General features: G+C 41.2%; 2 long non-coding RNA genes across 3 annotated transcripts; one reads left to right on the top strand and one right to left on the bottom strand.

Annotated features, from left to right (window-relative positions):
* The first annotated feature begins 1,267 nt into the window (after window positions 1–1,267).
* LOC144303638 (uncharacterized) lies at window positions 1,268–5,490 on the top strand. The gene is made up of 3 exons (XR_013370635.1): window positions 1,268–1,361; window positions 3,544–3,715; window positions 4,540–5,490. It is a non-coding gene; the product is annotated as an uncharacterized LOC144303638 (long non-coding RNA).
* Window positions 5,491–8,520: 3,030 nt separating this feature from the next.
* Window positions 8,521–25,649, bottom strand: LOC144302953 (uncharacterized). 2 transcript variants are annotated; one of them, XR_013369950.1, is made up of 5 exons: window positions 25,570–25,649; window positions 22,790–23,810; window positions 18,280–20,839; window positions 13,408–13,662; window positions 8,521–8,849 (listed from the first exon to the last, which is right to left on the bottom strand). It is a non-coding gene; the product is annotated as an uncharacterized LOC144302953 (long non-coding RNA). The 2 variants fall into 2 exon arrangements; XR_013369951.1 differs by having other exon boundaries at window positions 13,582–13,662.
* Between the last annotated feature and the right edge of the window lie 1,409 nt (window positions 25,650–27,058).

Below are 27,058 nucleotides of genomic sequence, written 5' to 3'. Positions count from 1 at the left end.
CTACGTAGGGCTGGCTCACAGTCCCTGGAAGCTTTCTGAAGTCTTGATGGTGTCGGAAACCAACTGTCTTCTGGGAATGTATAAAGAAAGGTCAGAGCTCCTCTCCTTCAAGGACACTGTCTTTAATCCATTATCTCCTACCCGTGTGCAATAGCGTACTCTATCAAAATACAGTGATTGAATAAAATTTTATTTCAAATAATGAAAGCATTGATTTAATAAAGGGTTTGTACTACGTGGTATTATAGTTCCCTAAATGAACACTGAAATCCTAAAATGAGAAAACTTATCATTGGTACCAGTTAAATCATAGCCACTTTTTTTAAACTGCACACCCTAATGACACCAACCCATTTGATACTTTAAAAAAAAAATCTGTTATCATATAAGTGCTAACATTTTCCAGCTATTTTTAAAGCCACCTGTTTTTCCTATCATAAGTACATCTGGCATCAGGCAAACAGATTATAGCCATGGACAATGGGCTAATTTATGATGTTTTTATATTTTCATATTTTTGGCAGACTAATCCGGTTTGATATATTAACCTAGCTTTCAGAGATGAATCTTGAAATCTTGCACTCTTGCAACACTTTTACTTTGTTCTCTTCCAAACTCTAGAATTTTTTGCCATGTCCTAAAATTTAATTAGAAACCAGAGACAAGAAGAGTGAATTGAACCCTTATGTTCTGCCCATCTAGTGCCTTTTCTAGCTGACTTCCTAAAAGGAATTTTGTATCTATGTACCCAATGCTGGTTGTGAAAGATCTTTGTATGTTTGATCACTCATTGTTCCTAAGTTCATTGGGTGCACTACCACTTGTATTTGCGTCCTAGTTTGAGAACTGCATTTTTGCCCAAATGTAATGGGAGTTTGGTAGGTCAAACCAAAAGAAGAATCCGTTCCCTGTCTTCAAAAAGAAATTTGAAATTTTGAGCCACAAGGAATGGAGGCAAGACTATTTTCTGTGGTGGTTCTGCTTCTGCATCTTGAATTAGAGAGGCCACATCTATTCACCTTCTCAGAGCATCTTTTTGGTCTGACATCCCCTGATGGGTCATCTCTTAGCTATTTATGAGTAATCTTTAACTGCTGGGTTGAATATGCCATATTCTTCCTTTAAATATCTACCTAAGGCTCCAAAGTAATGGATATGTTTTTAATAAATCTAACATATAAATCATTCATCAGATATACTTCAAAACAGAGAAACTATCAGAACACCCTGAAATATTCATTAGAACTTTTTTTTTTTTTTTTTTTGCAGACATTGTCACCAAGTTAAATTGAAAGTTGACGTATGTCAACTCAAAACAGATGAGAAACGGCAGGGTGCTTTATGGATTGAGAGCCAAGAAGGTAAAAATTCTAGTCTTATCTCTATTGCTGACTTGTTCAATGACTGTGGTGTGTTTATCACTTATTCCTAACTACTCTTCCCTCTGGCTAAAAACCAGAACAATGTCTACAGAAGATTTTGAGCTCCGAGGAGAATAGCTCTCAGTAAGTTCAGCTGGAAGTAATAAAGGCTTCCTTTTATAAGCATAGAGTTAGCTTGTCTGGATTCAAATCCCAACCCCCAACAGCTTGGTACTAACTCTGAATGAATCACTATTAAAGAGTGGTAAAAGGTCTTTTGTTATTGTACATAATACTGCAATGAACATCTTTTAGCACATAAATGTGTTTGTGCATTTACGTGTTCATAACTGTAGGGGGAATTCCTAAAAGTGGACTTCTTCACTGAAATCTTATTAAAATGAGATTCTCTGACATCAATTTAAAATGTTCATGTATACTGCTAACTGGCCCTTCAAAAAAGTTACACCAAATTTGTACTCCTGAGTATATGTAAGTTCCTATTTCCTCATACCCTTGCTCACACTATTCAATGGCAATTTTAAGTTTTTAATCATTATTAATCTCAAAAGCCAAAGAAGAAATTTCATTGTAATTTGCACTTCTTTAAGGAAAGATGTGCATCTTTACCTATTTCTTTAGTCTTTCATTAATTTAAGAGATTTTTTAAAAACAGAAAAGTTGGGAAGAAGTTCTAATTAATTTCATTCATGTACGATATTTATAAATTTGAAAATGTATTGTAGTTAGCAGTACTAACTGAAAAAGGACAAAACCTCCCAGGTACGAACAGCAGAAAGCCCTAGCTATCTATCACCTGAGTTATTACCATACTAATCATTGACATAACCCATATTATATGTAAAGCAAAATGCAAAGAAGCCCAAGATGTGATCTCTGTCCTTAAGGAGTTCATAGTAAAGAACATAAGACACATTTGCATGAAATCATAACAATCTGAGATCATAAAAGGAATGAATAATAAAGACCACAAAGTGCTCTAGGAATTAAGGAAAGAAAGTTCATCTTCAGTTGGAGTAGTTAAAGAATGTAAAGGATATCCCTTGAAGAAAACAAATGCTTGAATAGGCAGAGAGAAAGATTCAAAAGTACAGAAAGGAGAAGTAAGTGAGAGGCAACAGTTGGGTAGACAAGGGTGAAGAGAAGGGAGGTTCGGATGAGGGAACAGTGGGAAAGTTTACACATGGAAAGATGGATTGAGGTCAAATTACTGAAGGCCTTGCTTACCTGGTGTAGGCTGGATTTTATGCTATGGGAGCAACCAAAATTTTTGACAAGAGTATAGACATAATGAAAATAATTTTTGGAATGACCATTTTGACCTATAGATAATGAATGCTGAATGAATGGATGGATGGAAATGTTGCATTGGAACAGGGGATGACAGTCGTATTAATACTTTCTGTGGGAGAGAATCAACTATTTAAAGGAAAAGTGATATGGATTTTCATTGACTTATAATGCATAAAGCAGCTATAGAACTAATGAGACCTAATGAGACCTAAGAAAAGAATACTGAACCAAACCTGGAACTCTTTGCACGTAGATTGAACATTCCAGTGCCTTTTTCTAAATCTGAGTCAGCTTTCAGACCCCTCCACTCACTCATGCTGATGATGATATAAGTCTTTCCTTGTTGGGTCTGGAATTCATACCAATTTTCTCACAGACCAAGAAATTCCAAACATGCTATTGTCATTACACCTCATCTGTCAACCTAAGGAATGGCTTTATTTATTCTTGTGATTTGGAGAAATGAGGTGATGGTAGAAAGGCTCAAAATAATGGGAGGAAGGTGTTGGCTTCAGAGAACCAGCAATTCCTTTCTTACTTCATTTCCTTTGCATATTCCTTAATGGTTAGGTGATTGAGCTGAGCCCCTTGCACTGCAACTGCAATGCTGTATTCATTCAATAAATATTTATTGAGCACCTACAATAAATGTCAGGTACTATATAAAGACTGGGAACAGCATTTAATATAGAGAGCCAGTCCTTACTCTAAGAAGTTTGCAGACAGCTGGGAAGCATGGAAACAAGTTCACATTCCTCTGTTGCTCTTCACACGGGACAAGGGGCTAAACACTTCCCTGGAAATTTTCTACATGGCATTCCATGTTTACTTCATGTTTTCTTATACTCACATTGCTTTGTGTACCGAGGCATAGAATCCACTTCTGATGGATACGAGAAGATAAAAGGAATTCAAATAATGTGTATCTGGGAAACTTGCTGTAAAATACCAGATGTAATAGTGGTTATGGAAATCACCAAAGAGTAGAACATGGAACCAACCCATGGAATTGGAAAGATGCAGTAAACGCATTTGCAAAGGTAAATTTTCTAATGTGGGTCATAAGTATTAAATATATGAAATGAATAGTAGGTGCTGTTGGAACTTAGAAAAAGAGGTATAATTTCTAGAAGGAATGAGCTTTGCACTGTTTCCTGAAGGATGGATCTGATTTGAATAGGTCAAGGAGATAGGTGGTGCCATAAGGGAGCCTGATTAGCGATGCCTCTTTCAATTCCCAAGCACAGAAGCCCAATATAAACTGACTCATGCAGAAGGAGTGGTCCTGGGGCTTCCATGTGGCTGGAGTCACAGGGTCCTATAATTTGAATTGGTTTCTCTCCCTCTCTTGGCTCTGCTTTCCTCTGCATTGACTTTTGTCTCAGACTCCTGACTCCACCTGGTAGCTGCCAGGTTTATAGTTTGCCCCATTAACCACCCAACACAAAAGACCACTTCTCTTCCCCAATAGCTCTAAGCAAACTCCTGTGATTTACTCTGACTGAACCAACTTACATCATTTTTCCCATCTCCGAGTCAACCATTGAAGTAGGGAGGATGGGGTTAACTGATTGGCTAGGTCTGGATTATGTCTCTGTCCTTGGAACAGAAGCAGGAGGGGTCAGCCCCATCTGAGCCACATCCAAACAAGATTAGGGAAGAGATGGTTCCCCAGAGAGAAAAACTGTAATGCTATTACCAAAAAAATAACAATAATCATCATCACTACAATACTCTAAGATAAATAACTTACTATGAGTACTAAAAAACTTACTCACCCGGTACTACTCTAAACAATGTTCATATATTGCTTGTTAACTTGTCCTACATCCTGTAAAGGAGCTAATGATATCCCCATTTTCAGATGAGGAAACTAAGGCCTGCAAATGTAAAGGATTTATCACATGGCCAGTAAATGTCAGATCAGAGATCTGAACCCAGGCTGTCGGATTGCTGAGTTCTTGGTCTGACCTGGGATATGACACTAAAATTGACTTCTGTACACACAGAAAAGTAGCTAATGCTCAGACTCAGAAATGAGCAAAGTATACCTCACAAACAGCGAGAAGACCAGAAATCAACGATGACTTTGGTCTCATCTCACGGCTTATGGAAACAATATCCAGCTGGGAAGCATGGAAACAAGTTCACATTCCTCTGTTGCTCTTCACACGGGACAAGGGGCTAAACACTTCCCTGGAAATTTTCTACATGGAATGATCCTATTCTATGCTAGGGTAGGATGAGGCAGTGCTGTCCTCACCAAGAGGTCAAGATCTGACCAGGCCCAGGTGACCATCAACTGAACCTCCAAGGGGAATGAAATGATCACTGCAGAAAGCTGACTTATCCTCCAGAGCCTACCCCAGCCCAATCCTCTTGACAGCTTATGGTTCAAGCTTTTACACAATGTACCAAGGACTGATTTCATATCTACGTCTGATTCTCATTCTCTCTCTCTCCCCCCTGTTTTGAAACATCATTCATGGAGCATATATAGATCTTAGTTAAAACCAACAATGCATTTAAAAACATGCACAAAATCAAACAATTGCCGTGTTGGCATTGAGAACCAGCAGCCCCCGGCTTGAGTCTGTTGACTGTGCATTTCCTGATGTAAAGAAAAGCAAGCACAGTTGAGAAAACACCACAAAGCGTTATATGGCGACAGCTTGTGTACTTCAGAAGAGAAATGGATACATTAGGAAGTTTTTCTTCCTTTGATGTAGAATATGCTATCTTCTTTTTTTTTTGTATTAAAATGGGAGTTAACTTTAAATAAATAAAATTCAGCCTGTGGGCTTCAGAAAACTAATGGTGTATTCTGACAGTGTCATTTCTCTGATCCTTGAAAGCATTATGGGAGTTAACTTGGGCCTTCATCATGATTTTCCTTTATGGCGTAGAGAGCACATTATTTTTTCATCTCTGTGTTATTGATTTCCCCTCGCTCCTTCCCACATTTGCTCCTTGCCAGCTGTTGTTACCTCTGCCCCTTTCCTCCCCCACTAACAAGGGGGCAGGTGAAGAGACTTTCTCCCATTTCTTTGGCTGCGGGCAGTCCAGGCGCTGCCACCTTAGCGCTCACTCCTCAGATACAGACCTCTCCTCTGCGTGGTTTCAAAACACAGGTTAGCCAAGGTCCCTAGACCTGACTTCAGAAGAGTGAGCCGCGTGTTCACTGATACACCAGTGGAAGAATGAGCACCTTGCATGTCTTTAACTGGACTTGAAAATGTGTCCCCTCCCTTGGGGACACAGAAGGCATGAGCCAGATGGATTGATGAAACTGTTGTCTGCTTTTGTGGTTTTTATCTTCCTGAAAGAGCACTGAAGAGTCAAATATCAGGTGATTTGGGCCCGCCTCGAACTTGGTAATGAAATAAAGCCTTTTTTCTTCTAAACAAAATCACCTTTAGGTAAATGAATATGTACATGCTTTGAATAAGATATGCTTTGCAACCTGAGGAAAAAAAAGAAAAAGTGTTTTTATCCTTATAACGGTCCATTTTGACCGCTCTTTTTAATCAAGGAATTGCTTCTAAAGCTGAATGTATTTGAAATACACAAAACTACAATTAGAAAAAGAAAATCCTTCAATATAGAAATGTTGCCATGATTAAAGAGTTTCCAGAAGTTCTTGGTTATTAATAAGATTTGGAAATTTATAGCTTCTAGAGTTTAAGTCTTTAAAGCAAAAGGTATGTTTGTGTGTAAGGAAGATTCATGAAATGATATGCAAAATTGTGTGTGCATATGCATATGTTTGTGTTCTGAAGAAAGACTTCGTGGCTGTAATCAGTTCTCAAGAGGGTTGTTGACAGGAAGAATTCCCAGTTTACCTGTCTCACTTTCCTTCCCTTGCTTCTCTGAAGTCAACAGCTCTCACGCTGTCTCTCTCTCTAGCCAGCTTCCTATTAATCCCTTCCCAGATGAACTGTTCTTTAGTTTTCCGGATAAGGGAGGCTGAGCCAGGGTGGTGGCAGTGGTGGTGGCAAGTAAATGGCAAGACTGCAGGGGGGAAGGGGGGCGGGCAGTGCATGCCCCGTGGGTGGGCTGTTAGGAAGGTGGCTGGTGCCTCCTGGACCCTCCCTGAGCAGCATCTCCTGGGAGGGAAATGGTGCATCCAACAGGCCACCCTGTCAAGCTTCCATTACATTGAAGGTATGCTGAAAGAGGCCTTCCAGGGAAGAAACTGAAGTGGAAATAGCTTTCCCTGAATACTCCACTGTTATCCTTTTCTTTTTCTATTTGGTTTTATTTTTTATTTGCTGTTTTAGGGCATCCCCCCCACACACACTTTCGTTAGTTTCTGTATCCATTACAACATCCTAACACCCTAACTGGCTTTCTGTGGGGCAAACAGGAGGTATTGCTTCTGGCAGGATAGGATTTTATGTCCTGTTGATTGATGGGTTTTTATTGAGCAGAGTGTGCTACCAGCAGAACCAAAAATCCAAGACACAATTCCAGCTTTGGGAGTTTATGTTCTAATGGTAAGTGAGGTAGACAACACATTCAAACCTCCCAGTTTCTTTTTCTTCCCAGTCGTACTCCCTCTTCCTTCTCTCTTTTAAGACAAGCCTACATAAGCAATAGGTGGATATTGAGGCATCAAGGCATAATTTATGGCCCAGAAACATGCCATTAAAAGGGGAGGGGTGGCAATTGGATCACGCAGCCTGGTGTGGGGAGTGGGTTGGTTCATCAGAAGAGTTTGAGAGGCTGCTCAATGCTGGACTTTAAAACGGGGAACCGTTTCTCCAGATCTTTTTAGTTCTATCCTATGTCAAGTTAGATTAACAAAAGTTACATTCTTGGACTATGTAATAGTTTAACCCCACACAGAAATCCCTTCATTGGAATATAACTCAATACTACCTCGTTTAACCTCCTGAAGGACTGACGGTTCTTCAATAGTCATTTGAAGAATGTTTCATTGTCCCTCCATAGCCATGATACAAGAATCCATATGATCATTCTTCCATAAATTACCAGGCCCCCCAAGGAAGTTTCCCTTTCCAGACAGTTCTCTTTCCTTTTATCAAACACTCAAAGCTAAGTGACCCAGAGTGTTGTCCAATTTGCTCAGAGGAAATTTAGTGCTCAAAGGAGCTCATTGTTTCATCCCTGAAACAGTCACAATGTCTCTGAACTACGATTTCCTCATCCATAAAATGTTTATTGGAGATGATGATCTTTAAGATTTTTCCAGCTCTGAAGCACCTCTCAACACATACACACATTCTCATGTTTTTTTTTTTTTTTTTTTTTTTTTTATCTCATTCATACTCTTAGTTACAATGGAACCTGCGTAAGTCTTCTGCCAGGTCTGCCTTGTTCATCCCTGCACCCCTGAATCCCCGCACATGAATGGAGTGCACTAAATATAGCTGAGGGATGTGTACCTCAAATCCTTTGAAACAGCCCATAATAGAAATCCTCACATTTTATTTGCATATGATTCTTACATCGTCTGCAAAAATCTTGTGTTTACTCAGCCTGTGTAGCTACAGGTAAAATTTTGTCATTTCCTTCTCCTTTTCCTCTTGTTGATTTCGTTCTCTTGCATATTGTTTCATGGAAGGCCCCGATTTAAAAATAAAGCTAGGATGCAGCGCAGGACCAGCACACAGGCGCCAGGCCGGGGCTGCTCAGGGGGCCGGAGGACCCAGGCCCCAGGCCAGGCCCGCAGCCCCAGGCCGACCAGCGGACGCGCTGCAGGGCCAAAGCGCCTTGCCCCCTGGGCTGCCGCACACGCCGACCCGCCCCCCGACAACGGCTGTGTGACCCCCCGTCCCGGCAGAGGAGCCCCGAGGACCCCCCCCCCCGCTCGGCGCCCACCGCTGTGTCTCGGGGCGCGGGAGCCACCGCAACTCCGGGGCCGCCCTGGCGCTCTCCGCGCCGACCCGGGGTTTCTGGCTGAACACAGAGCTCGGCCAGAGCAAGCCGCTGCCCTGCGGCCGGTGGGCCGCGAGCTCCAGGGCGGGTCCCCGAGAGGGCTCGGGCGGCCGGGGGCGGGGAGGGCTGGGCCTCCCGACACATTCGGTGGGCGAGGCCGCCCTCTAGTGGCCAGGCGAGGCGAGCGCAGGTCCAATTAAATGCCCGTGCTCTTCGGGGGCATCCTGTGTTGCTGGGGGCTTGATCAGCTTGGAGCTTACTTTGTTTTAGATCCTGAAATGAAAAGAAAGACATTTTACCAAGACACATAACTTCTTGTAAAAGGACTCACATGACTCTCCTCCCCCTGCTTTCTTCACGTACTTTTTTCCATGATGTCCCTACATAGCACGGGCAGCGGTGGGCCTTCCTTGACCCAGAAGAGTCCCGGGGAAGTCGGCTAGAGGAGCCCCTCGCTCACATGTCGGGGCTGGATGCTAGAGGACATTTCCTCTCACTGGGCCTTTCCGTCGGAAGACTCTGCCCTGATTCCCTCACATGGCTGGCTCCTTCCCTTCACTTAGCTCAGCTCAGAGGCCACTTGGCCGCAGCGACTCCACCACACCCCCACCCTCCCAGCGACTCCACCACACCCCCACCCTCCCAGAGTGCCAAACCCCAGCACGTGGTCACTCTTCTGGCTCCATACAGCTCGTGACTTTTCAAAATTATGTTATTTGTTTCCTTATTTACTGTCTCTCTCTCTTTCCCTCATCACAATATAAGCTTTATAACATCAGGGACTTTTTTTTTTTCCCATACTACACCTCCAAACACTAGAAAATGTTGCAAGTGCTTGGCACATAGCTGACTTCCAGTAAATATTTTTGAATGGATAATAGAGAATATTTATCTCCTAAAACTTCTCTCCCAATAGCAATATTTTTGTCTAACATCTTGTCATCTCCAGTGTTAGGAAAGTGGGACATGGAGATGTAGGCAGAATTTCACTAAGGGATCTGGAAGGAACAAAATCCCTGTCCATGCATCAGCAGAGACAGCAGATTAGAACTGCAAATTACTAGTACAAGGTTTAATTTAATTTTTTAAAGTCTGATTATCTACGTTTCTCCTCATCTACTCATCAACAAGTCCTATTGTAGGCAGGTACAGTTTTCTAAAACAACAGAGACAACACAGAAAAGAAATAGCAAAGAACATAATGATAAAGAAAATTCTCAGTCTTGTCAATGATCAAATATCAGTTGATAGTATGATTTAATTTGACTGATTTGAGACATAAACGCATGGATACATAACCCCATCGTACCAGGAGAGTTTTTAAGAGGGTGGTACCTTTTCTTGATGATATCAGTATATCCTGTGCTGTAGTGACCGCACTATCTGCCCTCATTACATCTTTTAAATAAGCAAAAGCTTCACAGTTTCCTTAGTTAACTGTAGAACCATCTTTATAAAGACATGTTTTGATAGTCTACTTATATCAAGGCTTCACTCCTTTTTGTTTCACTTTTTTCCTTCCTTTTCTCTCTCCATATAAAGGATAATATGCCACCCCAGGGCGTAAAACAAAAGAATAAATTCTGAGCTGCTCCGTTAAAGCCACGTTAGGGAACCAGAGTCCTACCCAGTGAGCCTCTTTTACTATTCTGTCCTCCTTCCCTCCTTTTCTGTGAGAATGGAAGCCACTAGGTTCCTTCAGGGAAGCTACAGTACTCGTGAATATAGACAGAAACCAATGGTATAGATCATAGCTATAGTAATCCCAACACTTTAAAAAATAGTCTAATTGTCTATTATTAATTCTTGCTAAAAAGAAACACTTGTTAAACCAGACCATGTGTGATTTCCATACATTTGCTCATTCAGTAAACATTGTAGATTATGTTCTTACCATGTCCCAGGCTATGCTAAGAACAGGGAATACCTGTGAAACAAGTAGGGCTCCTGCTTTCATAGTGTTTACTGCAGTTGGAGATACTGATAACAAACAGACAGTTATAATACAATGTGGCCAATGTGGTGATAGGGTAAACACAGAGGGCAGCATCCAGGGAGTACACTTAGCAGGAACTTCATAGATCAGAGAAAAATTTTTGGCATGGAGATATATAGAGATCTGTGAAGACTTTGGAAAGCAGTTTTTCAGCTAAGGGGATGACAAGTACACATAGACCCAGAGTGGGAAGGAACATGGTTCATTTGAAGAACTGGAAGAAGCTCTGTTTCAAGGAAACATCAAGTGTATGGGAGACACAACAGAAAGAGGAAGGAAAGGTGAGGCTGGAAAGGTGGGCAGAGTCTACATCACAAATGGTCATGTAAATCATTTGTGAAAAGTCTAGACTTTAGCTGGAGGACAATGTAAATCTATTGAAAGATTATAATCAGGAAAATGATGTGATCAGCTCAGCTGTAGTTGAAGAATGCCAGCAAGGCTGATAAATGAGATTGATGAAGAGAATGTTGTAGTAATTGAGATGAGAGACAATCATGGTCTAATTCAGCAAAGAAGCAGAAGATTCTGGGGGACACCTGGGTGGCTCAGTGGTTGAGCGTCTGTCTTTGGCTCAGGTCATGATCCCGGGGTCCTAGGTTTGAGTTCCACATCGAGCTCCTTGCAAGGAGCCTGCTTTTCCCTCTGCCTGTGTCTCTGCCTCTCTCTGTGTCTCAAATAAATAAATAAATAAATAAATACTTAAAAAAAAGACTAAGTATAAGATTCTATTCAAGAAGTAGAATCAACAAGATATGGTTGGTTGGTATGATTAAGATAAAGGAAAGGAAAAGGATGATATCTGGCTTCTGGCTTGAGCCACTAAGTAGATAGAAATTCCATCCCCAATAGAGGGGAACTAATATGGGCAGCAGGATAATGAATTTTATTTGGACATATTGTGAGACAGGTAAGCAAGTGGAAATAATCAGGATGCAGTTGTGTATGTGCATTTAAATCTCAGAAAAAGTATGACCTAAAGATAAAGATATAGGATTCATCAGCATATGTGGTTGGTGGTACTTGAAAACATTCAAATACATAAGACATCCACAAAAATTTGTAGAGAAATAAAACATAAAGAATCTAGAATAGAACTGTGTGGGACAACACACGGAAAGGGCAAACAGAAGAAGAGCTCCACAGGAAATGCAGAAAGAAACAAAAAGGAGGTAGAAGGCAAATTTTTGGAAGCCAGAGGAAACGATGGCTTCAAGGAGAGAGCGTTTGACAATGTTGGATTTTGCTGAGAGATAACTGAGCAATGTTCTTTGGTTTTTATCCAGAGGGCAGTCATTGGTGACCTTTGGTGAAAATAATATCCACGGAAGTTATAAGAATAGAAGTCACATTGTTATAAGGTCAAGGGAAGATGGGAAAGTAGAGACAATACTGAGACAATTTCTATGAAGCTTCACTATGAAAGAAAAGGAAGACACATGGTGATAATGGGATAGAAATGTGAGGTCAGAGGAGGGGTTTTTGATTTTATGTATAAATATTGACAGAAATGAAAGTGTTACCATTCTTATTTTATAGAGAATCAAAGAGGTTAAGCAATTCACCCAAAGTCATATAATCAACAGAGCTAGGATTCAAATCTAGGTCTGTCTGGCTCTGGGGTCCTTGTTCTTGACTACAAACATAAAGGAATAACTCCGTTCTAGGTACTGGCTTGCCAATAGAGTTTAATAGCTTCGAATCATATTCCGGTTAGTACTAGGGGAGAAAAAAAACTACATCAGGTACCCCACCCCCATTTAATGGACTAGGAAACTGAGGCTAAAAGTGTCTGGCTTATGCTTGCACAGCTCACGAGTGGCAAATCTCAACTCTGCTCTTTGTCTCCTTTTATTCTATCTTTCATAACATCTCCACTTGGCTTAAGAGATTCAGAGTGGGAGAGTAAGACATAAAGTATCTTGGTGTGACAACCAAGTAGGCTATGCTATTTAGACTTGCTGCATGAATATTATGAGGCTAAAGTGGTCTCTAAAAACTCTGCTCAGTGTGCTAATATGTAAATAAGTAAAATTCTGAAGATAAATGCATAACCACCCATGTATTATATTTCTAGTGAAAATTACCAAAATTATCACTTTTCAACTCAGCTTCAGTTGGTGTTATTCACCTGGTTACATAAGTATATAATAATTGCCAACATTATCCTCAAGGAAATAAATGTGTCATCGTTGCATTCCCTGTTTAGTGTTACCCAAAAGTTGTATAAGTACAGATTGGGTATTTAAGGGAAGTTTTAGAAATGAGAGATGTAAAGCCATAATGAGATAAAAAATAACTGTGTACAACATTGTGTGGTAGAGGTGGTTAACCTCTTTGTAACACAAAACTCTTGTCTGCATCAGATTCAGTTCAGGGACATAATGGTTTAAAATGTGAAGATTAATAGGCAGGTAAGGAGTGCCACCCAGATAAGTTTCACTCTTAGTACCTACTCTAATGCCTCCTAAACAAGCCCACAGATTGAGCTTTCAGGTGATGTAAACCAAAACACTACTGGTGTAGAGCATGGGCTCTGTAATCAGTCTACGTCCCTCAAATGCTAGTTGCATGTGTACTAGTTTACTGACCTTAGTGACCTTAGGCAAGTCGCTTAACCTCTCTACACCTCAGATTAGTCACTGTAATATTAAGATATTCGCAGTGTCTGTTTTGGGGGCCTAATTCTCCATAAGTCTCTTGTATTGCTACCTATCTTAGGAAGGCACTGACTACCCTTTGTTCTAGGCTACCTTCTTAAGGATTTTGTATAGCAAGTGGCCTTGGAGAATTCGAAATAGTGTCTTCCTCAGAGCAAAGGGCAGGCATACTTACTGCCTATTATAAAAGATTTAGGTTTACGAAGCTCGAAGCTCAGGGATCTTCTCCTACAAGACAGTCCCTGTGTGTGCTGGCATCCCCATGGCACTTCAGGGCCAGAACTCCACAAATATGCTGATGCTCATGCTGTGGGCTGAGTCATGAGTAATAAAGTCCTTTGTCTCTGACCCAGGAGGCTTGTGTCTTTCACCAGCGCTCAAAAGCTTGCCACGAGAGCAAAAAAATCACAGCCCTTGCAGTTCTTCACACCTTAGAGAATTTAAAGATGAAATGAATTTGTTCATTGAAAATGTTTAGCACACTTCTTGGTACTTGATAAGCACTCAAAAAATGTTAACTCTACATTAGAACCATCACGATAGGGGTATGCCCACAGGAGTGTCACATAAAAGAAAGCTTATGTGCCGAAAGCCCCACTAACAGAAATCAATCCTGTGTGTTAAAGCTTTGTATATTGCCAGGAGTGTACTTTTATATATTCTAGGCACAAATGCCCAGGGAGGTGACTTACATAACTGCTCTTTCCCATCAGTACCTCAGTGGCTATCAACCTTCATTTCTCATAGCAGAGCCTGACAGAGGAAGTCTTAAGAGGTGTACATTTTATGTGATTGGGAGAGAGTTTTGAACATGAGGTATTACCCAGATAAATAGACTTGAGTAGGAGCCATGAGTATCATTAGGAGGATGGGGTTGGTATCTATCTTGTTCAATACTGTATTTCCAACCTACAGCGTGAGGCCTAGCACACAGAGGTCCGGAAAAATCTTTGTTGGATGAATGGATGACATCCCAGAGAAAAGTTTAGGGAGCCTTTCTTTGTCATCCAGAAGTAGACTTCTAAGTCACTGAAGTGCCCCTGCCTTCAAATGATCTCCACCAAAGCTGACAACCATTTTACCTACTAAAACCAAACTTCATCAAAAGCCAAAGATAAAAGCAAACAATCAAATAACAAAACAAAATTTCGACCTACTTTGTTCTGCACTGAAAGGCACACTTTGGCAGACAGAAAGGCTTGTGCTATGTAATTGTCATCAAGGTTTCACTTAATATTTTAATGAGCTGAGCAACAGACATCCTGGCTGATCACATGCCTTCTGTGGGTCTTGTTGCTAAGCAAAAAAAGTGTATAAAAAACTTGTTGTCCTTTCTTTAAAAAAAAAAAAAACCCCACATAATTCCTTAAAACATAAATACATCCCAACTGCCACTTGGATTTATACTAAGATGATTCCTGTCATCCTCCTTCTTTCCCAAGCCAGCTCTTTTCATATTTCCCTTCTCCCTCGGAACTGCTGAGTTAGGTTCCAGACCCCTATGCTGGTTCTTGGATACACAGCAGATCCTTCGAAGCCAGGATGTGTCTGCCAGGGCAGGCAGTGTCATTTTTAGATATTTCTCTCCCCCTTTCTCCCCAATCCCTCCCAGAACTACACTGATACATTTATCTTAATAATTTCCTTCTTTCCCTTCAACTGGCAGTCTACTCCATAGCTGATGTTTTTCTCTGTGTTCCATGCTCTTCTTTACTCTCTTCCCTCCTCCTCCCACCCCCCCCCCCACCTTTCTGGGGAGGGGTGATTTATAATTGGAAACCTCAGGATGATCAGGAGGCAATTTTAGAGAAGCAGGTGATTCTAAACTGGGTAGGAGCAATGACACACTGAATACTCTTTAAGCAATGTGGTGTTTACATTCCTTTACTTACCAGTCCTTGAAGAGAAGCATTAAAATCCTCACCATCATACAGATGGGAAAACCAAAGACTGAGAGGTTAAGCATGAGCTCTAACAGAGAATAAATGGCAGCACCCAGATTTGCACCCAGACAGGGTGACTCTGAGGCTTTTAGCCCTGTGCTCTCATGCCTTGAGCTCAGGTTTGGGGGATAAGTAGGAGTTATCTAAACAAATTAATAAAGGAGAGAACAAGGTCTTGTAGGCAGAGGACACAACATTATATATGGGCCTAAAGATGTGAACCAGCTAACCAAGCTTGGGGAACAATAATATCCACAAGGAAGTAAGCAGGAAACAAACCAACAAAAAACCTAGGAAATTCTGGACATTCATTTATGGCATAGCATAGGAAAGACATGTAGGGTAATAATCTAAGAGACCTGACCTAACTAACACAATGGTCAATGGGTTACTTAACCTCTGTAAGCCTCTACTTCCTCATCTTTAAAACTGGGATAACACACTTTTCACAGTTTAATGTGTAAATTTTAAAAAGATAGCATATGAAATAACCTTGTGAACTGTGGCATTCTATGCAAATATCTTTCTCCCTCTTAGCTTCTGCCCCTCTGTTATGGAAAGTAGGTTCATAATTGGGACTCAGGAAGCAACTATAAAATAAAGGACGTTCCAGGGGCCTCAGGAAATCTTGTAGGCAGCCTGTACTCTAGAAGTCATTTTTTTCTAGCCTGAAGTCTGGGAGGTTTATGAGACCCATCCTAACTCAGCAGCACAGAGAAAACGGTTTTGTCAAAGACCTTAGTCAAGCATTTTTCTACTAGAGGGAAGTTGCACCTTTGAACATTTTATGGATTTTTATGAAATACGATACGAACAGAAATGACTAAAATAAAGGAATGCTAGACTCTCTATCTTAAAAACTGAACTTTGAGGAAATATGAACTCGAGAATTTGTATATCTGCTCTAATCCAATCAGCTGGTATGGGATGCTATGCTGATCAGCAGATGAGGACTGGCCTGTGACAGAAGATGCCAAGCCTAACACAAGAGCCACCTCCCCAAGCTGCCACTCAGTTTCAGTACATGGAATGATTTGGAGCCATTTGCAAGTCAGGGAATACTAGCCAGCAGAAAGGCCTATTATGTTTTGAGGACTCCTCTCTGCCCCTAAGTACCATTCCAGGATCTAAAGATAACAGCCATGGACGAAGCAGGCAATATCACTGCTCTCTTGGAGCTTACATTCTAGGCCCAGGTGGGTAGGGGTGGAGAATAGAAACAAACCAGATAATTTCAAATAAAGTGCTCAATGACATATATGAGGTGCTCACTAGTATTTGTGGGTTTTTAAAAAAAATTTTACATTTTCTTATTTAAATTCATTTTGCCATCACTAGTATTTGTTAACTGACTAGATAATTAATGAGGCCTAGGATTCTCTCAGAAGGCCATCTTTGTGCAGCAAGGCAGTCAAGCCAACAGTCTTCATTGGCAATGCCATTTAAAGCAGTCATTCAGATTCATTTGACCATTTAGCCAACAATTTTTAAGTATCTATTCCATCCCAGGCACTATGCTAGGTGCTAGGGATATAAAACCAAAAACCACATCCCATATATCCATTTATTAAGGAATCAGCTTCTGTTGACTTTGTTCTACTGATTCTGCCCACTTTCAATTTCAGCCTGAACATATGGGCTACTAGGAGGGACACAGAAGGCTTGGTGCCAGAAGGCTTGCAGAGGCCCTGGACAGCCCAGGCTTCCCATCTAGGAGAAGTAAGGACTGACATTTTCGCACAGCAGGTGGCTCCCTGCTGGAGTTTCCTGTTTTCCCCAAGAATCTCCAGTAAAACTAGTAAAGAAAATGAAAGTTAAGCATCAGGCAGTGCAGTGACAATTCTCTCCCACACTTGAGCACACATGATATTTAATTTATAGATGGGTAACCAAACCACAGAATGTCCCAGAAGTCTAGACATCTAGAAGTCTCCATTATTCTAGAAGTCTAAAAGTCTAGAAGGTTATTTTCTGTGAAGAGGAGTGGGAAATCATTATCAAGAAAGAATCTTACTACTGGCTACAACACCCACGCAGCAGAGCAGAGTGCTGTGGCTGTTGCAGGTCCCCTAACCAATGGCTCCCCCTGGACCTACAAACATGCATAAACACATAGAAATAATTAGGATGGCTTTGGCCATCTAATTATTAATATTTAAGATATGGGAGGACGCAAATTTGGCCAGTTCTGTGGTGTATTCTCTCCACTAAATCCCATGATACCTTTGGGAAAAGCCTACTCTTTTTTCCCAAGATGTAAAACTCTCCTCCAGATGCCTATTAATCCTTCTTTTTTTTTTTTTTTTTTTCAAGTGAAGAGAGTCTGTTGAGCTGACAAAACCATTTAGTTTATGATTTCAAAATTGTGACCGGAGAAGGTTGAATTTGTGAGTAATTTGAAGGTTTGTAAGATAGAAAACAGCCCAGATGAATAACCAGAAAGGCTGCAAAGAAAACACAGATGATAAGAAAGGAAAATAACCTCCCCCAAGAGGTTGAGCAGGGAACACATGGAAAAACATAATACAGGACAAGAAAGAACACATTGTGTCCCTCTGAAAATTGTTGTAAGTCTCCTTTCTTCAAAAAAAGATAAATTAATGTGCAACAACAAATGTGTGTATTAGATGGGGTTGCAAACACCATTGTTATCACACAGCAGGACAACACAGCTCTCTTTAGAGGTAGTCGTTGATGACAGGAAGAGGAGATCTAAATCATGTTTAAATGTTAGTGGAGAGTCCGTCTGGAGAAAAGTTGATCCATAAATCCAAGAAATAAATAAATAACCCACCAAATTAGACAATGTTTTTGAAATACTGACAAGGCAAATCTCTTTTAAGTTGATAGCATGAGGTTGGAAAAGTGGCCCTGGATTCTGTTTGGCTTCCTTTGACTATAGGAAGGACGTTCTATAGCACTATTAACATGGACTTTGACAACCTTATAGGCTGATTTTAATTTTGTTTTGTTTTGACTACAGAGGAGACCTAATTATGATTTAAGCTCTTCTTCAGGATGGAAAATTCTATCATAAACCCCAGATTCAGTATTCTGAACAGGAACATCAGTCATATCATTAGATTGGCATAGCTGGTGTATACCTGGATAGATGGTTGGAGTGGGGCATCATCAGAGCCATTAGTAGTTCTGTATCAGGCCATAAGTGATAGAACAAACTCAAGTATAGAAGGCTGGTTCTGAAAAACATAACTGAATATTGTCCTAAAGAATGAAGCATGAAAAGAATAAACTAGAACATGAAGGTGTGGGCTATATTACCTTCAGTGCTGAACAAAGTGCTTAGCATAGAGGAAATATTCTATGAATATTTTAAATGAATGATGTTCCCTTATCCTCATTGGTATGTTCACCAAGTATTTGACAAAATACCAGAAATTGAAATCACACTTCACTTTTGAAAATTCAAATTTTTCAACTTCCCTTACTAATGAGAATTTTGCCACCATTTCTGATGGATAGCAAAATATACCAACTACTCTCTTCTACTCCCAACCTCTTATCTTTAAAAGCTGAAGGATCCTTTACTGTAAGACCTATACTGGTCTTGACTTGGATAAATCATTTTCTGTTCCACAGCCCAACACAACAAAGATCTGGAAAATTTACAAACTGCCTAATCATCCCCCAAATGATTCAATTCAAAGCAAAGTATGGGTGGCAAGGGTGGTTTTCTAATGGTCTATGTTTTGCTGTGTTTATTCTTATTCTTATTATTTTAGAATGCCTTGTTTGGAATGTGGCTGCTGTACTTTAATCCTACCAAAAAAAAAAAAGGTTTTTGTGCTAAAAGGATTTTTTTAATTGATAGAAGCAATGAAAGGGACAAAACCACTAATAGCTTATGTTTACTTATGACCTTCTAACCCTCTCCTATTTGTTTCTTTGCAGCTGTTAAATATGTTTTGCCCAAGTACCACCAACATGGTAAGCATACACTCTACCCCTCTACACTCACCTTGAGGTCAGACTTGATACTTCGCTGCACTTATTATCAACATTTTTTTTAAAAAAAGACAAACTCCCAGAGCACCTGGGTGGCAAAGTCAGTTGAGCATCAGACTCTTGGTTTCAGCTCAGGTTGTGATCTCAAAGTCTCGAGATGGAGCCCCAAGTCAGGCTCCAAGGGTGGAGTTTGCTTGAGATTCTCTCTTCCTTTCCCTGTGCCACTCCCCTTACCCATGTGCTCTCTCTCTCTCTCTCTCTCTCTCTCTCTCTCAAGTGAATAAATCTTAAAAAATAAAATAACAAATTCACATTTCCAAAGCACTAGGATCAGTCGAGATTTTCTGAAAAATGTTCCAAGAAGACAGAGTCTTGCTAGTAGGTGGCAATATAGCTTCTTTGCAAATACCCAAGAGGAGAGATGTGACATTCCTGCAGCAAACTCTGATAGTGTTGAACAAAAATATCTGCAAAAATGTCAGTTTAGTTGGTCTGGGAGGAGATAAGCCATCACAACAGATTCCTTCTCTGCATTCCCCTGCTCTTTGTTATCTTGCTCCTGAATTACCTGCTGAATTTTTATGCTTAGGAAAGGCAGTAAGCTATATAGGAGAAAGGACAAGGGGCCAATAAGAGTGAGGGATTGTGAGATGGCAAGGAACAGAATCCTACTTATGTAAGGCCAGGATGCTCAGCTCTTGCACAGCAGAATCACATGGGGAGCTCTAAAAAAATTTCTGGCAATTTTCATTAGTGGATCTGGGAGGGGGACTGATGCATCTGTAGCTGTAATCACTGCACCTCCACCTGTCTCTTAGAAGCCTCTGTTCTCTCCTTCTCTCTGTCTTTACTTCATTCCTGCCTAACAGAGCTAGTCCTTTGCTGATTCCTAAACTATAATGCCAGCGGGCCTGTGGCTTTGGTTTGATGGGGCACCACTTCAGGCTCTCACTCTACAGAACCTTTCAGGATTGTCTGTCAGTTCAAATTACATAGAAATATGTGTCTTCACCACACAGCAAATACACTGGCTCCTCTTTGTTCAAATATTGGTCCCACCGCTTTCAGACACATGATTTTGACCATGATACTTAGAACCCTAGTTTCTTCTGTAAGACAAAGATACAAATTTCCACTTCATGGAGCTGTGGTGAGGATGAAGTGCAGATTTGCACTGCAACCATCCCAGTGCCTGGCCCCTACCACGTTGGTCTCCATTGCCCTTCACACAAAGGTAAGGCTAAGAGCCTGATTTGTTGTGTCTCTCTCATGGTGAGCTGGTGTCACTCCCACTTTCCACAGGTACCTACGATCTGGTCAAACGAGTCTTGTGGCTTCTCCCTTTCCTCCTGTTTGTCAATAGCCACCTTCATACCTTAGAAACACCACAGAGACAGGAAAGAAAATTTCTGAAACTGAGTGGTTTGATTTACTTTTGTTAGAGTCTCTGGTTGAGAAGAAGATTAAAATGAAAATTAAAACCAAAGGCCAAAATGAAATTTCTGTTGTGAGTGTCAGTAGATTTAATTCATTTATGCTGTCTTAGTTTGGGCTACTCTAATGAATTACCATGGACTGCTGAAACAACAAATATTTATTTCTCACAGTTTTGGAAGCTGGAAGTCAAAGATCAAGGTGCCAGCATATCCAGTGTCTGGTGAGAACCTTTATCCTGGGTTGCAGATGACTGTCCTCTTGCTGTGCATTCACATGTGGAGAGAGAGGAAGTAAGCTCTTGTGTCTCTTCTTTAAAAATATGTGTGTGTGTGTGTGTGTATACATATATATATATATATATAATTTATTTATTTGAGAGACAGAAAGAGCACACAAGCAGGGGGAGTGGCAGAGGGAGAGGGAGAAGCAGACACCCCAGTGAGCAGAGAGCCCAACGAGGGGCTCCATCCCAGGACCCTAGGATCATGCCCTGAGCCAAAGGCAGCCACTTAACTGACTGAGCCACCCAGGGCACTAATGTCATCCATGATGGCTCACCTTCATGGCTTAATTATCTCCCCAAAGCCGCAATTCCTAATAAAATCACATTAGGGTTAAGATTTTAGCCTATGAACTTTTGGGGAGACACAACATTCAGTCTGTAACAGTGGCTTCTATCACTCCCAGGGCTCTGAAAAATAGAGGCTTTGCACTAAGTAGGCACGTGGTAACCACATACTAAACTGTTTTTGTTAAAATGCACTCTATATTTTCATTTTCTTAATTTTGTAAGTCTGCTGGATATAGGCAGAATTAAACATGTATAAGTCATTTTTCCTCTTCCCCACCCCCGCTCTGTCTCCTGAAATATTTCCAGTTTCTTTGTTGGGTAGAACCAGAACCTTCCTTTTAGTTTTTAATAACTCTGTAAACCCTCAGTCCTATCCACTCTGCTTTGTCTTGTTGCTTTCTAGTTTGGGCCAGCGGAGAGACCCAACCGGATGTGCCACTGTGGAGTGGAATCTAGAGAGAAAATTCTGACAAGCAGAGTTGTTTTATTTGATAAGTTTTCTCATTTGAAGTCCTCTCTGTGCCTTACCAGGACAGGTGGCAGAGAAGCTTTTTAGTTCTTTTCTCTTCTAGGGAACCTTGTTCATTTGGAGCAAAAGCTTCCTTTTTTATCTTTTGCCATATTGTTCAAAGCTTTAAAAAAAAAAAAAAAAAAAAAACAGCACAGAGAAAATCAGTTTGCATCCAGAGATGGCTCCTTTTGGAAGCCCTGGACTGCAGAGAGGTATCAGGGGACAGGAGGTCACCTTTCTTTGAGGTCAGACAGCTGTCCCTTTGTCATACTGATAACTTCTGACTGGGAGGAACATCTGAAGAACATATTCCAAACATGAAAGTTGAGGCAGCTCTTTACCCTGCCACTTCCCACGCTGGTCTCTACAGGAGTCGCTCCAAACAAACCTCCTGTCACAGGAGTGGCAGTTCTGCTCCTCCTGTCTCATTCTGCTCAGTAGCCTTTGCAAGGAGCACATTCATCCCACGACCCCTCACACCCACTTCTGTAGGTGTTTTGAAGTTTATACTCTAGAGATGAAAGAAAAGTCTAACATCTCAATGACAACATTTAAATGTATTTTGGCCCCTGCAGAAATGAATAAATCATCAGAGCCACTTTGAAATTGGGAGCTGAAGGGGAGCGTAGACCACATGAAATTTGGGGACCTCACTGGGAACCCTCAGTGAAGTTCTGAGTGAAGCTTTAGGAGGGTACTTCATGTAGCCATGCCATGGTCCTGCCTATGACCTTGAAAGGGCATAGTATCACCATTTCCACTAGTCAAAAGGCCCAGAGATAAATCTCTCTGAGAGAAGGAAAAAATAATTTATGAAACCAATATTTAAATAATAATGACAGCTGGAACACCTGGGTGGCTCAGTGGTTGAGCATCTGCCTTTGGCTCAGGGCATGATCCTAGGGTCCTGGGATGGAGTCCCACATCGGGCTCCCTGCAGGGAGCCTGCTTTTCCTTCTGCCTGTGTCTCCACCTCTCTCTCTGTCTTTCACAAATAAATAAAATCTTAAAAAAAAATGACAGCCAATTTTATTGAACATTTACTCTGTACCAGGTACTATATTTAGTGCTTTTATAAGCATTATCTCATTTAATCCCCCCCACCAAACCCTACAATTTATTCACTTACAGATGAAGAAACAAATATGGTAATCCAGAAGAATCCATGTCCATGTGCTGTTTGTAATGGCCATAGACTAGAGGCATTCTGACTCTCCATTAACAGAGAAATAATTAAATATGCGTTTTAGTAAAAAAGCAGTTCACAGTATCATACTGATTTTTAAAACCACCCTTTTTAGCCAGAAGGAAAGAAGAAAGAAAAGAATCAAAAGAAATCTGGATATGATTAAAATTGAACACATGGTCGGAACTAGGAAGCCTACTGCCTCTCAAGGAAAACTCTTACCCTGTTCTAGACTAGTTTCTTGGTATTTTAGAAGCTTTATGTTCATGTTTTACTGTACTGACAAGCACAGCACCCTCTTGGAATGCTGATGGGATATCTAGTGAGGTGAGTATGTAGGCTGACAATGTAATTGATCACCAAATCAGGACCCTTTTGAGAGTAAAAGGGGGTATTTTGGGTAATTGCTCTGAGCAACAGGCATAAGCCAGCAGCATGCCGAGCAGACCAGAGCACACGGTTACCTGTACACAGGTTAACCTACAGAGACCAAGCTCCAGCCAAACCCACGTGTGGCTGTAACTGGTTCCAGGTTCCGCCTTCCCTGGCTCTAGTGCTCCAACTTGATCTAACATCCTATCACTTTATCACATTTTCAAGCATTATGTCTCTTTTCCCTCTCACCCACTCACTGACTTCAGTTACCTTACTGCCAGCAAACCCCCTGGGACTAATGGTTTCCACTCATGTCTCCAAAGGGAGATCATCCTCCAGGGCCAACAAATGGAATCATGAACACCATCAGTGTGCACAGACTAAGGGCAGGGCAGAGCAAAGCAGGTGCCTGGGATCCATGAGGGAAGGGGTCCAGCTCACAATCTCCTCAGGACCAGATAGTCCTAAGCTCCAAGGGACTGAACAGAAGATAAAAACAGATGGAGGAAATCCAGAGAGTCAAATGCCAAACTTGGTTCTGCTCAAACTGTCTCAGTCATTTGTCAGGAAGAAAGCACAGAGCCTTGACCTGAAAATAAAGCAGATTTTCATTTTATCTTTTGCAAAATAAAATAGAATGCAGATGGGAGATTTAACCTCTCCTCTCTTTGCTCACTCACCACTGCCCCATACCCATTAGTTACCAGATAATACCACATAAAGTACAGCCCAGGAAAGGCCAGACCCATCAATCCAACAACATGTATTTATATCTATTTTATGAGGTTCTAAGGAATCCTATTTTCATGGAGTAGAAAATGTCATTTAAAAATATTGTGCAGGGATGCCTAGGAGGCTCGGTCAGTTAAGTGTCTGATTCTGGATCTCAGCTCAGGTTTCAATCTCAGGATCATGAGTTCAAAGTCCATGTTGGGCTCCCCACTGGGTGTGTAGCCTATTTAAAATATATATAATAAAATATATATTAAAATGTATTTTAATAAATATAAGTAAATATTTATATAAATACATATATGTATATCTAGCAAATGATTTGTTAAATCCTCTTCCTCTCATCTTTCAATCGTTAGCTCTTGTGCTTTGAGTTGCTTGGGTGAGTTGAAACAAAAGCTAAATGTTTTGTCTGAAACAAGGGGACACCACAGGAGCTCTGCCTTATTCAGGAGGTGTCACCTAAATCAAGAAGAAAGTCAAATCATGTCCATGGAAAATATCAGCTTCCAGTGGAAAATGCCCCACCAGCAGCTGTAAGCAGCTATTTGCCCTGAGTTCCCATCTGGTTGAGGTAGGTAGTTGGGGAGTCCTCAGAAGGACCCCAAGAATGTGGCCATTGAACCCAAAGTCCCTTGCTCTGTAGTTATACTCCCACTGTAAGCCTGAGATTGGATGTAGCGCAAAGGGATTTGAGGAAAGTCTCGTTTCACCCCGTGGTGAGAGACAGAGGAAATTAAGTGGATAGACAGAGTGACCAGTGCTCTCCCTTCCCACGCACCAACCCCCTGTGCTTTATGAATAATCATTGACACAAATGGCTGAGCTGTCTTCCGTACCTTTAGTCATAACTGGGTACAGAGGAAGATTCACAGAGACATCTGTGAATGTCACAGAGACACAGGTCATGGATAGAACTGGATTAAAATTAAAATAAAATTCACTTGTCAATATTTTAATCTGGATGATCCCATCAAACACTAAGGTCAACTTATTGGTAGTTAATTGTAGTAAATTAACTAGGAGACAATTTGTCATTTGTCGATGTGCAAATTATTCAGCATTGGAAGAAAAGAAAATTGACATTTGGTGAGTATTTACCACATGACAAGCCCTGTATTGGGCAACTCTACATTCAGATGCCATTTAATTTCAGAATAAGACTCTGGTCAGCAGTATTAATGCCCAGGGCACCTGGGTGGTTCAGTAGTTGAATGTCTGCCTTTGGCTCAGGCTGTCTTGGGATGAAGTCCCACATCGAGCCATCCATGGGGAGCATACTTCTCCCTCTGCCTGTTTTTGGCTCTCTCTGTGTGTCTCTCATGGATAAATAAATAAAATCTAAAAAAACAAAAAGCAGTATTAAATCCATTTTACAGACAGCCATGACTCAGACGTGTTAAGTAACTCACTCAAGTTCCTACACGGTGGGTACAGAATGCAAGGGCCAGGCTCAAGCCTAAATCTATTTGGGGCTACAGCCCACCCTCTTTACAATGTTCCAAAAAAAGCCAGAAGCTTTTAAATATAATAACTAACTACACACAGGGTTTATAGTTTGTTGATTGTTGTACATCAAAAATCACATACATATTATGAGGTTATAATTTACTTACTCTTCTTTTTAGATGTGTAAGAAGAAAATTGGTATTCTTAGGCAATTAGACAAACATCTTTTGTCAGCTTTCAACTGTTGAGTAGCAAGGAGAAAAAAAATAATAAAACCTAAAAGTCCAATCTGGTTTAAACCTTGGCACAATGCAACTATTTAGAATCTCTTTGTTTAATGTTCCACCTTTCTAGATAAAGGTACTTGGTGATTCCTCTGTCTTCCACCTCACTTCCTGGCTCCTCTGCAAGATAGCATCTGAATACATGAATATATATAGTGTTGAGCTGTCATCATAAAACTTTGCAGTCCCGTGGTAGGTGGAGTCAGGAGTCTCAAGCATGACGTCCCCTAGCTCCCTGGTCTGCAGGACCTTACATTTATCCACCTACTTGCTGTTGCCTGACTAAGGTCTGCTGTTCCTACTGTTTGCAGCTTGACCCCTATTTCTCTTCAAGCTTGGCAAACCCCAGTTGTGCCTCTTGGCTATCTAGCAGCTCATCTCCACTCTTGCAGGTGGTTTGCTAGAGATCCCGAGGTGATCTTCCTACAAATCTCATTTGGGTTCCAGACCAGTGCTGCCTTGAGCTAAAAGGTGATTTTTCTTCTCTGCCCATCCCGCCTCCCAGACTTCGACACCAACACACACAGACATAGACATGCCAGGGACCTCACTGAGCCCTCTGGCAAGCTTCCAGCCAGGCCTTAGCATCGTCAATATTCCTCCTGGGTACATAGGCACCCCCAGATACTTCAGAGTATCATAGAATCTGGGTGAGACCCCTGAAGGACTGAATCCAGGCCCTCCTTCTATGTCCGGGAGTGGCAGACGACCTTGAAAATGGTGATGTCTGGGTTGAAAGATTACTAGAAGGGGAGACACCAGATTTTGTCTGGATGATAGGTTAACAATTGTCCTTCTTAGGGCCTCAGGTTCCATTGTCACCCCTCACTTGAAATGTCTTTTCCCACTAAGCACTTGGCATTACCAGCTCAGTATCTTGGCCCTCAAAACCATTGCCCTGTTTCCTCTGCATTCAGCCATTTTGCCTCATTCCCCAAAGCTCCTATTCATGTAAGAATGTTGTACATGCCAGATTTCATTAGTTTGGGGAATTCATTCATTTAACAATTATTTATTGAGTACCTACTATCCCTGTTTGGGCTCCAGGGATTCAATGGCAAACAAAAGAGACAAAAATCTTTGCCCAGGCAGAACCTACATTCCAGGGAAAACACTCAGACAACAGGTACAATAAATAAGACACTATAGAGTGTATCTGGTAACAATAAGTGTGCAGAGAAAAATAAAGCAGAGAAAAGGGAAGCAGAGTGCTAGGAGGAAAGTCGATTTTTAAAATATCTAACCCAAGCAGGCTTCAGTGAGGAGCCTTTATATTGAGTAGAGGAGGTGCTGGAGAGGGCCATGCCCATATCTGGGGAAGGATGTCCCAGGCAGAGGGAGCAGCAAATGCACAGCCCTTGATGGAGGAACA

The sequence above is a fragment of the Canis aureus genome, chromosome 32 (genome assembly GCF_053574225.1).
Source record: "Canis aureus isolate CA01 chromosome 32, VMU_Caureus_v.1.0, whole genome shotgun sequence".
NCBI lineage: Eukaryota > Metazoa > Chordata > Mammalia > Carnivora > Canidae > Canis > Canis aureus.
Note: the sequence above shows the minus strand (reverse complement) of the source record. Positions and strands in the feature narration are given on the sequence as shown.